The sequence below is a fragment of the Nuphar pumila genome, chromosome 2 (assembly GCF_984573655.1).
Source record: "Nuphar pumila chromosome 2, dmNupPumi1.hap1.1, whole genome shotgun sequence".
Lineage (NCBI taxonomy): Eukaryota > Viridiplantae > Streptophyta > Magnoliopsida > Nymphaeales > Nymphaeaceae > Nuphar > Nuphar pumila.
The window spans coordinates 131,703,301-131,714,590 of NC_143250.1; the positions used below are offsets into that span (position 1 = coordinate 131,703,301).

The 11,290-nt window shown below is 40.1% G+C and overlaps 2 pseudogenes; one reads left to right on the plus strand and one right to left on the minus strand.

Moving 5' to 3' along the window:
- The first annotated feature begins 920 nt into the window (after positions 1–920).
- Positions 921–1,397, plus strand: LOC149847125 (temperature-sensitive sn-2 acyl-lipid omega-3 desaturase (ferredoxin), chloroplastic pseudogene; annotated as a pseudogene).
- Positions 1,398–10,278: 8,881 nt separating this feature from the next.
- LOC149847126 (temperature-sensitive sn-2 acyl-lipid omega-3 desaturase (ferredoxin), chloroplastic pseudogene) lies at positions 10,279–10,749 on the minus strand (annotated as a pseudogene).
- Between the last annotated feature and the right edge of the window lie 541 nt (positions 10,750–11,290).

The following is an 11,290-nucleotide window of genomic DNA, read 5'->3' on the forward strand; positions in this document are numbered from 1 at the left end:
TAAGTCTCTCCAACCAGATGAGGGATGCCCTTGTGGGCACCTCAAAGTTGTGCTTGCTTGTGGGTATAACTTGAAGAAAGCCAAAAATATGATCTTTTTATTCTGTAAAACATTTTGTACCTAGCTAAAGATTAGGAAAGAGACTCGAAGCTAGAGCACAACTCGATCAATTATCAACACAGTTAGGAGCTCCAACTCGGTCCATACACATCCCAGACCACCCCATTTCTTCCTGAGCCAAAGTTGGTGGAGCAATGCCATGGTCCAACCAATGCCTGTGAACGGGTCGGGCATTTGACCCATTAGATTTGGTCATTTAGGATGAATATATTGCACCAACCTCTCTCTCTCTCGTGCTTGTCATATGCTGAACCGGTCTGGTTCCCGCCGACCAATCACCATAATTCCTGTCACCAAATTAACCAAGACTCGCAAGTGAGTCGGGTCCTGTCAAGCTACGGACAGGTCTTCCAATGGTGGCCCATTGATTGATTCCGACGGTCAGGGGCGTGTGAATCTCGTGTAAATTTGCAGGACGGTGATCCGTGAGGGTCAAAAGTCTCGTGTGTTTTAAACTTAAAGCAGTGTTTTCTCCCATCGCACGCCAGCCCTACAACTATAAGATCATCCAGAGCCAGGGTTGCAAAGACAACACTTGCTTTCTTTACAAGAGGGGAAAACAAAACGAATTCCCTTTTGCTGCATATCATTCGTGATAACGTATCTATTCCAAGGCAGAAAAAACTCTTCCGTACACTTATATGTATGTGTGTGGTAGAGAGAGAGAGAGAGAGAGAGAGAGAGAGAGAGAGAGAGAGAGAGAGAGAGAGAGAGAGAGAGAGACTTCTCTTTCTCTCTCATCCACCACCATCTGGATTTCATCCCTACCATTGAACGCCTAAGAAGTAAAAGCTACAAAAATGGCTTCCTTGGTGCTATCAGAATGTGGGTTGAGGCCCCTTCCTAAAGTTGCTCTGTACAGTAGAATCGATGCACCATTTAGGAAGCCATTAGCCTATGGTGGTGCCCTCCCCAAGTTGGGGTTCCATTTGAAGGGGAAAGAAGCCTCTATTTTTTCGAATGGCGTCTCCCCTAAATGCAGAGATTGGGGATTGAAGGTGAGTGCTCCTCTGAAAGTTTCTTTTGTTCCTGAAGGGGAGAAGGCCTCCTCTTTCAACCCCGCCGCGCCTCCACCGTTCACATTGGGCGAGATCCGTGCTGCCATTCCCAAGCACTGTTGGTTGAAGGATCCATGGAGGTCTATGAGCTACGTCGTCGCTGTCTTCGGTTTGACGGCAGTTGCAGCATACCTCAACAATTGGCTGGTCTGCCCCCTCTATTGGGCTGCTCAGGGCACCATGTTCTGGGCTCTCTTTGTTCTTGGCCATGACTGGTAAACCCACATTTCTTCTCTTGCTTTTCTTTCTTTCTTTGTGATACGCCCCCATCCCTCCCTTTTCTCTGTTTTTTTTTTTTTCGATAAATAGCAGAATGATCATCAAATAACTAGCACCAACCTGATGCGTACGCCTTAGAAGCGAGGTGCGTTTCAACTTGAGGCGTGCGCTTCACATGAGTGAAGCGTGCGTTTCAAGCCTGAAACGCAACACTGTTCGGGTTATGGTTTGGAAATAAGCACACGATTATCAGAGACCCGGATCTCTGAAATTCTCAAACATTGGAATCTGACAGATAGGGAAGATAATTTTCGGAAAAATACCTAGGTTATTCTAAAAATTCTCAAATTTTGGGAAAAGACAGTGGGAAGGGTTAGGAATAACTTTCATGTTGGAAGTTTTGACAGGCAGCCTATGGGTTGAACGTACGCAGTAGGTTAGGGTCGGTCTAAACCTTGACAAGGAAAAAGTGAGATTTTCCCAAAGGCTAAATCTCACTAAAAAAATGATTTTTAGCAGAGGCTAAATCTCAATAAAAAAAATCTAAAATTTACTGGGAAACAGTAAACTCTAAAAGGGACTCACTGTAATTTTTTGAGAAAATTTTGGATCATCCATCTAGGAGATCTCAGATGCTCTTGTCTTCTAAAACAGAAATTGGAATTTCTGGAGGGTTCAAAACCCAACTCGGTTTTGGATTTATTTAATGGAGTTTCAAAACCTAAATTAATCCATATTTTTTCAGAGAAACAAATATTAAACACAAGCATCCACCATAAAAATTCCAATATTTATAAACGAAAGATTGAACATGAAATATTGAATGGACTTTACATAAAAATGAAATCCTAAGTTAGACACTAATGAAAGCAATATTGAGTGTTATGAAATAACAAATTATACTAAATGCAATACTTGAGAATACAACAACAACAACAACAACTACGCCTTCATCCCAAAACCATTGGGGTCAGCGATATGAACCAAAAAAGAAATTCATTTGGGGTCTTCCACATGAATCCTTTTCCTCCAATCATTTCTATCCAATGCCATGTCCTCGGTGAGGTTCAAAGCATTCATATCTTTTCCTATCATCTCCATCCAAGTCTTCCTAGGCCTACCCCGACCTCTTTTAACTAATATATTTTCTCATTTCTCCAACCTTCTAACTGGAGCATCATTAGGCCTTCGCCGAATATGTCCAAACCACCGTAAACGATTCTCTCGCATCTTATTTTCAATGGGTGCAACACCTACCTTCTTACGTATCTCCTCGTTCCGAATCTTATCTTTTATTGTATTTCCACACATCCATCTAAGCATCCGCATCTCAGCTACACTCATTTTTTGAATATGATGTCTCTTGGCAGCCCAACATTCCGAACCATATAGTAAAGCGGGTCTAATAGTCGTCCTATAAAACTTTCCCTTCAACCGCAATGGCATTCTACGATCGCACAGCACTCCAGTTGCACTTTTCCATTTCATCCACCCAACCTTTATCCTATGATTTACATCCCCATCAATTTCTCCATACTTTTGAATGATGGATCCCAAATATTTGAAATAATCATTCACCGGTATTTCTTGCTCACCGAGCTTCACTACACTCCCATCACTACTTCGTTGCTTACTAAACCGACATTCCATATATTCCGTCTTACTCTTACTCAACTTAAAACCTCTAGCTTCCAATGTCTGTCTCCATAATTCTAACTTAGCATTAACCCCAGCTCTAGACTCATCAATCAAAACAATATCATCAGCAAACAACATACACCACGGTACATTTTCTTGAATTGATCTCGTAAGTTCATCCATCACTATCGCAAATAGGAAAGGGCTTAAAGCAGATCCTTGATGTAACCCAACCGTTATCGGAAAATTGGTTGTCACCCCTCCACAAGTGCGGACATTGGTTACTACTCCTTCATACATATCTTTAATTATACTAATGTACTTGAGAGAAACACCTTTCTTCATCATTGTCCACCAAAGAACGTCCCTAGGTACTCTATCGTATGCCTTTTCTAAATCAATGAAAACCATATGCAAATCTTTGTTCCTCTCTCTATATCTTTCAATAAGTTGTCTAAGAAGATGTATAGCTTCCATAGTTGATCTTCCAGGCATAAAACCAAACTGATTCTTCGATATCATGACAACCTTCCTCAACCTAGACTCAATCACCCTCTCCCAAAGTTTCATAGTATGACTCATGAGTTTTATACCACGATAGTTTGTGCAATCTTGTATATCACCCTTATTCTTATATAAAGGCACCAAAGTACTCTTCCTCCACTCATTAGGCATCTTATTTGTTCGCCAAATCAAGTTAAAAAGATTTGTCAACCATTCTAAACCTTTCTCTCCCAAGCATTTCCAAGCCTCGATAGGTATACCATCTGGGCCAACTGCCCTTCTTGATTTCATTTTCTTCAAAGCCTCTGCAATTTCTTTCTTTTGAATCTTGCGCATGAAGTCACGATTTATCTCATGAAAAGGAATGGAGATGTCTCCAAGATCTTGAGCATGACTATCATTAAATAGCTTATCAAAATAATCTTTCCATCTCTCCTTAATCTCCTCATCTTTGATTAAAACCCTTTGTGTTTCATCTTTGATACATGTAACCATACCCAAATCCTTCGATTTCCTATCTCTCATCTTTGCAAGCCTATAAATATCCTTCTCGCCTTCTTTGGTATCCAACTTGTCATAAACCTCCTTATATACCTTAGCCCTCGCGTTTCGAACAACTTTTTTAGCTTCCTTCTTTGCTATCATATACTTCTCCAAATTCTCATTATCACGACTCTTACTTAGATTTCTATAACACTCTCTTTTAACCTTAATAGCTACTTTGACATCCTCGTTCCACCATGATGTATCCTTACCTAGTGGTGCACCGCCTTTAGACTCACCCAATACCTCCTTAGCCACTTTTCTCATGCCACCCGCTATCTTATTCCACATTGATTCTGAATCCTCCTCGAGACACCAATCAACTTCCTTAACTACCTGTTCTACAAACATTCCTTGTTTAGCTCCTTTTAGTGCCCACCACTTAATTCTAGGATCTATCTTATGTCTATCCCTTTTGAGGCATTGTCTAATTCTAAGATCTAAAATTAAGACTCTATGTTGTGTAGCTACACTTTCTCCCGGTATAACCTTACAATCGATGCAACAACCCCTATCTCTCTTTCTAAGTAGGAAAAAATCTATCTGACTCGTATTAACCCCACTTTTAAATGTTATTAGGTGAGACTCCCTCTTCCTAAACCAAGTGTTTGCTAAGATCATATCATAGGACAAACAAAAATCTAAAATCCTTTCTCCACTTTCATTTCTTTCTCCTATACCATAGCCTCCATGTATACTCTCAAATCCATCCCTACTAATGCCTACATGTCCATTAAGGTCACCGCCGATGAAAAGCTTTTCTCCATAAGATATCCCTTGTACTACTCCATCTAAATCTTCCCAAAATTGATGCTTAATGGAATCATCTAAACCTACTTGAGGTGCATAAACACTAATAATATTAATAATATCCGTACCTAATACTAATTTAATAAGTAAAATTCTATCACCCTTCCTACGAACCTCAACTACATTATCTATAAACTGACGACTCATAACAATCCCTACTCCATTCCTATTCCTATTTATTCCTGTATACCAAATCTTATATCCCCAAGGTTCTATCACTTTAGCTTTCTCACCTACCCATTTGGTCTCTTGAAGACATAAAATATTAATCTTTCTCCTACACATAACATCTACTAACTCTACCAACTTACCATTTAAAGACCCTATGTTCCAAGTGGCTAACCTAATTTTATGGTCTTGGACTAACTTCTTTACCCCCACCCATCCAACAAAGTGAGGGAACCCTTGCCTATTTGACACCACACCCGGGCGCCGGTGTGACGCGTCGCTTCTGGGCGATGACCTAGCAACCCTTGCCCATTTATCACTGCCTCCGGGCCTAGAGAGTACAGCGCGTCGCTCAGTAGGGAACGCCCCAACGAAATTCTCATATTGGTTCATTTTCATAGGATATGACAAAGTTTTTATGCTGGCTGTCACAGGCTTACCGCAACCCTCCTCCTTTATCCGGGCTTGGGACCGGCAGTGTATAACTAAACAGTTATACACAGGCGGAGTTAAATGCAATACTTGAGAATGAAAAATAAAAATAAAAACAAAACCAGCAAGGGGGCATGATTTATATTTGTTTTTATGTCAGTCATTGAAGTGAGAAACTTCATCCATGGAGCGAATGAAGTAGCTCACTCGATGGCTCTATCGTAACCAAAACAAACAAATGAAAATTTTCAATGAGCCAAAGGGGTCTCACCTTGGTATCTTTGCTGCAGCTAGGAGAGACACAACCTCGGCTAAAGGGGATCGATGGTGTTTGCTGGAGGTGGTCCTTCAAAACTTGAAGATGGTGGAAGGAAGACTGCACTGTTGGAGAAGATGGTAGCCACCGTGTGATTGCTGCTGCTGTGTTGCAATAGAAGGTTGAAGGCGCTACCTTGAAAATGGCAGCTACCGTGGTAAGGTAGCTGTAGCAAGGAGGAAGCAAGAGGTTGGCGTCTTTGGAGGTTGAAGCTGGTGTGGAGGAGGCTGCACCTTGTGAGGAGGGCTGCTGCTGGAGCCAAGGGGGAACCAAGAGAGAGAGAGAGAGAGAGAGAGAGAGAGAGAGGCTGAGCGTGTATTAGGGCAGCCGTGAGATGTTAAAAAAAATCAAAATCCAAACTTAGGTCTTAATGACCAAGGATACTTAGCGCTAGAATCCAATGAGAAAGAGAGAGCTGCAGCCATATGGCTTTGGGGGAAATAGAAAGGGAGCAAGGAAAGCAAAGGGGAAAGGAGGGAAGGAAGAAAGGAAGGAAGGGAAAGAAGGAAATAAAGAAGAAAAGTGAAAAGGAAAGAAGGAAAAGAAAGAAAGGAAAGGGAAAAAGAGAGGGAAAGAGAAAAAATCTGGAAAAAATTTTATTTTTATTTTTATTTTTTTACATGTGGCGCCACCTTGGAGTGGGGCCCACACTGTTTTTCAAAAGGGTTTCAGAGTGGGCGCCACATTGGAGTGGCCCACACGATTTCTAAAAAAAAAATGTTGAAATAAAGACCAAAAGCTTCAGTGTGACACCACTCAGAATGGGTCCCACTTGTGACAAAAGCAAAAATGACTTTGTAAAAATTTTCAGAAAACTTTTGGTTATTTTTGACAGTTTTTGAAATAAGCTCAGAATTTGAAGTTCTTTACCCCCGTTGCGAAGCAAATCCAGTTTAGAATTTGAAAATTTGAGTTTGAAAGATATCCGGATTGTTTTTCTTGAGAAAATATTTTCAAATTTAGACTCCTGGGGGTAAAAATGTCAATTTTGGAAACCCAGGGTTTGAAATTGATTTCTGAAAACTTTTAAAACTCAATCTGGATTGAAATTTATAAAACTGGAGTTCTGGACCTCGAAAATGAAATGAAATGTAATGAAATGCTGAGAAATGTTATGAAATGCTGAGAAATGATGAGAAATGACATGAAATGCCACGCAAAATGCTAACCTTGAATGAAGAAATTTGGATATTAAATCCTTATTGACACTTGTACCAGTTCAAAAAGTGTTAAAATTAATAAAATTTGCAAAATGGTTCAAAAAATGGTTTTCGGGCTCTACCAGGCCAGAGTGACACTAAAAATTGAGGTGTGAGCTGGATTAAACTGAAATGAATTGGATTAAGCTGGGTTTTAGTGTTTCAGAACTCGACTGGACTGACAAGACACTGACTCAACTGACCTTTCTGACTAAATTTTCAAAAAAAGTTGTCATTTTTAGAGAAATGGTACGGAATGGTCACTAGAGTGAAGTGAATTACGAATCTGAGCTAGGTTTGAGCTGAAACAAAGATCAATAATACTGACATGAACTAAAATTGAAGCTCGAACACTAGCTTAATCGATCAGACTCAGCTCAATTTCAGTTGAAAGAGCTGAAACAGGCTAAAATGGGCTCCGGGCTAAAACTGGAGCACTTGAACTCCTGGTGAGCTCAAGTTAGACTCTGGAGAATATGACTGACTGCGAATGACTGACTCATAAATAATTGACTTGGATTTGAGTGATAAATGAACTCATTTATGAAGAAATGATCCCATTTTGGCAGGAATTGTCAGAAATGAAAATGGTCTGTTCATTGTGAGCTCGGGTGAGCTTGAGATGACTGATATTCTAACGGTTTTGAACTGACCAATGAGCTTGGTTGACTCCCACTGACTGGGGTCCGGGATGACCTAGGAGTAAAATGATAATTTTCTTAATGAAATGGGTAAAGTGGTGATTTTCTGAAACAGACTCGGGGTTTGACTCCTACACTGACCTAACAGGGTTGGCACTGCACGAGGGGGATTGTCTGAGAATGAATGAGAAAAATTTGGGGTGTTTACAAGTGGGTGGTTCACATAGTATAATACTCTCTCACGTACTATTATACTCTCAGTTTGCACATTTTGGATTTATGATACTGTTGATATTTTAATGAATGAAATGTATATATTTGGGAACATAGGTTGATTCTCGAATGAGTTCACAAACTATAATTGCTTGTTCTGAGAGACCAAGTACATCTAGTATTGCTGTTATAAACTATTCATCTCACTTGTTCGTTTACTTTGTTTATGTGGAGATGAGCTTTTACCTTTTTCTTTTTCTGTTTTCAGAATTGGATTCTTGAAATTGATGAAATATGCATTTACAATAGGAATTTGTTCCTTTTCAGATCTTTGAGAAAAAATATGTTTCAGTCTATCTTATTGGTGAAGGAATGTCAATGTTAAGATTCTTCTGGAAGAATATGGTGGCAAGGTCATTGAAAGAAACAAAGCAGATCAACATCGTAAACAAAGAAACAAAATAGTAGATGACTAGGACATTCAAGATTTCCCAATCCTAAGAGACACAATCCAAGAAATGTCTAAGCCATGGGATCTATTGATTGCATATAGGGACTTCTAACATTGAAGCCTTGGGTGTAGACTTTCAACTTCATGTATGAGCCCATCAAATATCCTTGAGTTCCTCGCATAAAAGAATACAATAAAGGATAAACAGCCAACATGATAAATATACATTGTTAAAAAATTGTAGATTAGATTTCTAAACTTGTCTATAGGCCCGATGCCAAGACTAAACAACCAACATGATAAATACGTTAAAAATCAACAAAGCAGCACTGAACCATTGATGATATCATTTCACATGCATGATATGGTAATGCCCCATTCTCACTCGCTACTCTTCAAGTTGTTTGTCCTCATGAAGAGCTTGGTACTGCATATTTCTGTCTTGATAAAGCTTGGAGAAAGTCTCAGCATTTCCTGTTCATTGTGAATTTGTGTTGAATCACCTTGAATTCATTATGATTTTATTAATGAATTCTTCCTCTGAATTAAGATGCTGAAATTGAACAATGAAAGGTTTATGATGGCCTTCATTGTATCATTGTAAAATGAATTTGTGGGCTTAGACACACCTCTATAATATGTTGCATAAATGTACCATTTTCATGCTTGATAATCATTCTTAGACCTTATATATGTCTATGATACACGTGGAATTCACAAATGTTTTATAAATCTAGAAAAAAGTATTCATAGTTTCCTATGAGTTATAGATGATTTGTTTGGTGTTTGTTGTGTTTGGATATGATTTATTGTGTTGATGACTAAAATTTAATTCTTCATCAGCTTTTATTTCTTCATGATGTAAGGGAATCTCAAAAACTACTCTCAAACCTTGCTGGTTTGCATGCTTATTTTAGCTTCCTGTCACCAATATAACTTGGGTTTCAGTGGGGTTGCTGCCATAAGACATAATTCACCGTCATTAGTTGCCACTTAATCCTGCCCACACTTGAAAGCCGATAAAACTACTCTTTGTGCTGATTCCTGCTGCTTCTGCTGGTGGTGGTGGCGGTTGTTTGCACTTGGATGCCACTGGTCTATTGCTTTCCTGATGCGCTAATAGGCTATCTTAGCCAAGGGCAGTGACAAATATCGCACTTTTTTCAAAATATTGTGAAGAAATGCACTCTTTTATCTGTTGTTTTAAACTGCCAAAATATCCCAATGTTTACATTTTTTCGATAAAATTCTCGGGAAAAGGTCATTTTATTTTTATAGTTTGTTCCTTTTTTACATATTTTTTGTTCTTAATTTTTAATGTACTTATTTTTGTAGATAAAAACATAAGAAAACAAAAAAAAAAATCAAATTCTCATGAGAATTTGGTTTTCGTTATTTTACTGTTTTAAACTTTGACATTGGTGAAGAAAATAAGGCTAGAATCTACTCTGCAAACAAAGGAAATCAAAGGTAAATCAAGGAAAGCAACACAAAGAATGGAGAAGCATGAAAGCTAGGCACTCATCCAAAGCTGTTACAAAATTTCAAATCATGATATGCTATCTGTTAACTTCTGTCAATTAATTGGTCATCCAATGAACAGACTGTATGGGAATATTCACTTCCATCTAGAACTTGCTTGAACCGACTATGATCAGTTATGATCAGTGTTGTGAGAGGCGTACGCCTCAATACCTGAAGCGTACGTCTCAGAGGCGAAGCACACGCTCAAGGTATTGAGGCGTTGCAGTGAAGCGTTTCAGGCTTGAAACACACATTTCACTCATGTGAAGCGCACACCTCAAGTTGAAACGCGCCTCGCTTCTAAGGCATACGCATCAGGTTGGTGCTAGTTATTTGATGATCATTCTGCTATTTATCGAAAAAAAAAACAGAGAAAAGGGAGGGATGGGGGTGTATCACAAAGAAAGAAAGAAAAGCAAGAGAAGAAATGTGGGTTTACCAGTCATGGCCAAGAACAAAGAGAGCCCAGCTGAGCAGCCCAATAGAGGGGGCAGACCAGCCAATTGTTGAGGTATGCTGCAGCTGCCGCCAAATCGAAGACAGCGATGATGTCGCGGACGACGTAGCTCATAGACCTCCATGGATCCTTCAACCAGCAGTGCTTGGGAATGGCAGCACGGATCTCGCCCAACGTGAACGGTGGAGGCGCGGCGGGGTTGAAAGAGGAGGCCTTCTCCCCTTCAGGAACAGAAGAAACTTTCAGAGGAACACTCACCTTCAATCCCCAATCTCTGCATTTAGGGGAGACGCCATTCGAAAAAATAGAGGCTTCTTTCCCCTTCAAATGGAACCCCAACTTGGGGAGGGCACCACCATAGGCTAATGGCTTCCTGAATGGTGCATCGATTCTACTGTAAAGAGCAACTTTAGGAAGGGGCCTCAACCCGCATTCTGATAGCACCAAGGAAGCCATTTTTGTAGCTTTTACTTCTTAGGCGTTCAATGGTAGGGATGAAATCCAGATGGTGGTGGATGAGAGAGAAAGAGAAGGATGATGGCTGCTCTCTCTCTCTCTCTCTCTCTCTCTGACACACACACATATAAGTGTACGAAAGAGTTTTTTCTGCCTTGGAATAGATACGTTATCACGAATGATATGCAACAAAAGGGAATTCGTTTCGTTTTCCCCTCTTGTAAAGAAAGCAAGCGTTGTCTTTGCAACCCTGGCTCTGGATGATCTTATAGTTGTAGGGCTGGCGTGCTATGGGAGAAAACATTGCTTTAAGTTTAAAACACACGAGACTTTTGACCCTCATGGATCACCGTCCTGCAATTTTACACGAGATTCACACGCCCCTGACCGTCGAAATCAATCAATGGGCCACCATTGTAAGACCTGTCCGTAGCTTGACAGGACCCGACTCACTTGCGAGTCTTGGTTAATTTGGTGACATGAATTATGGTGATTGGTTGGCGGGAACCAGACCGGTTCAGCATATGACAAGCACGAGAGA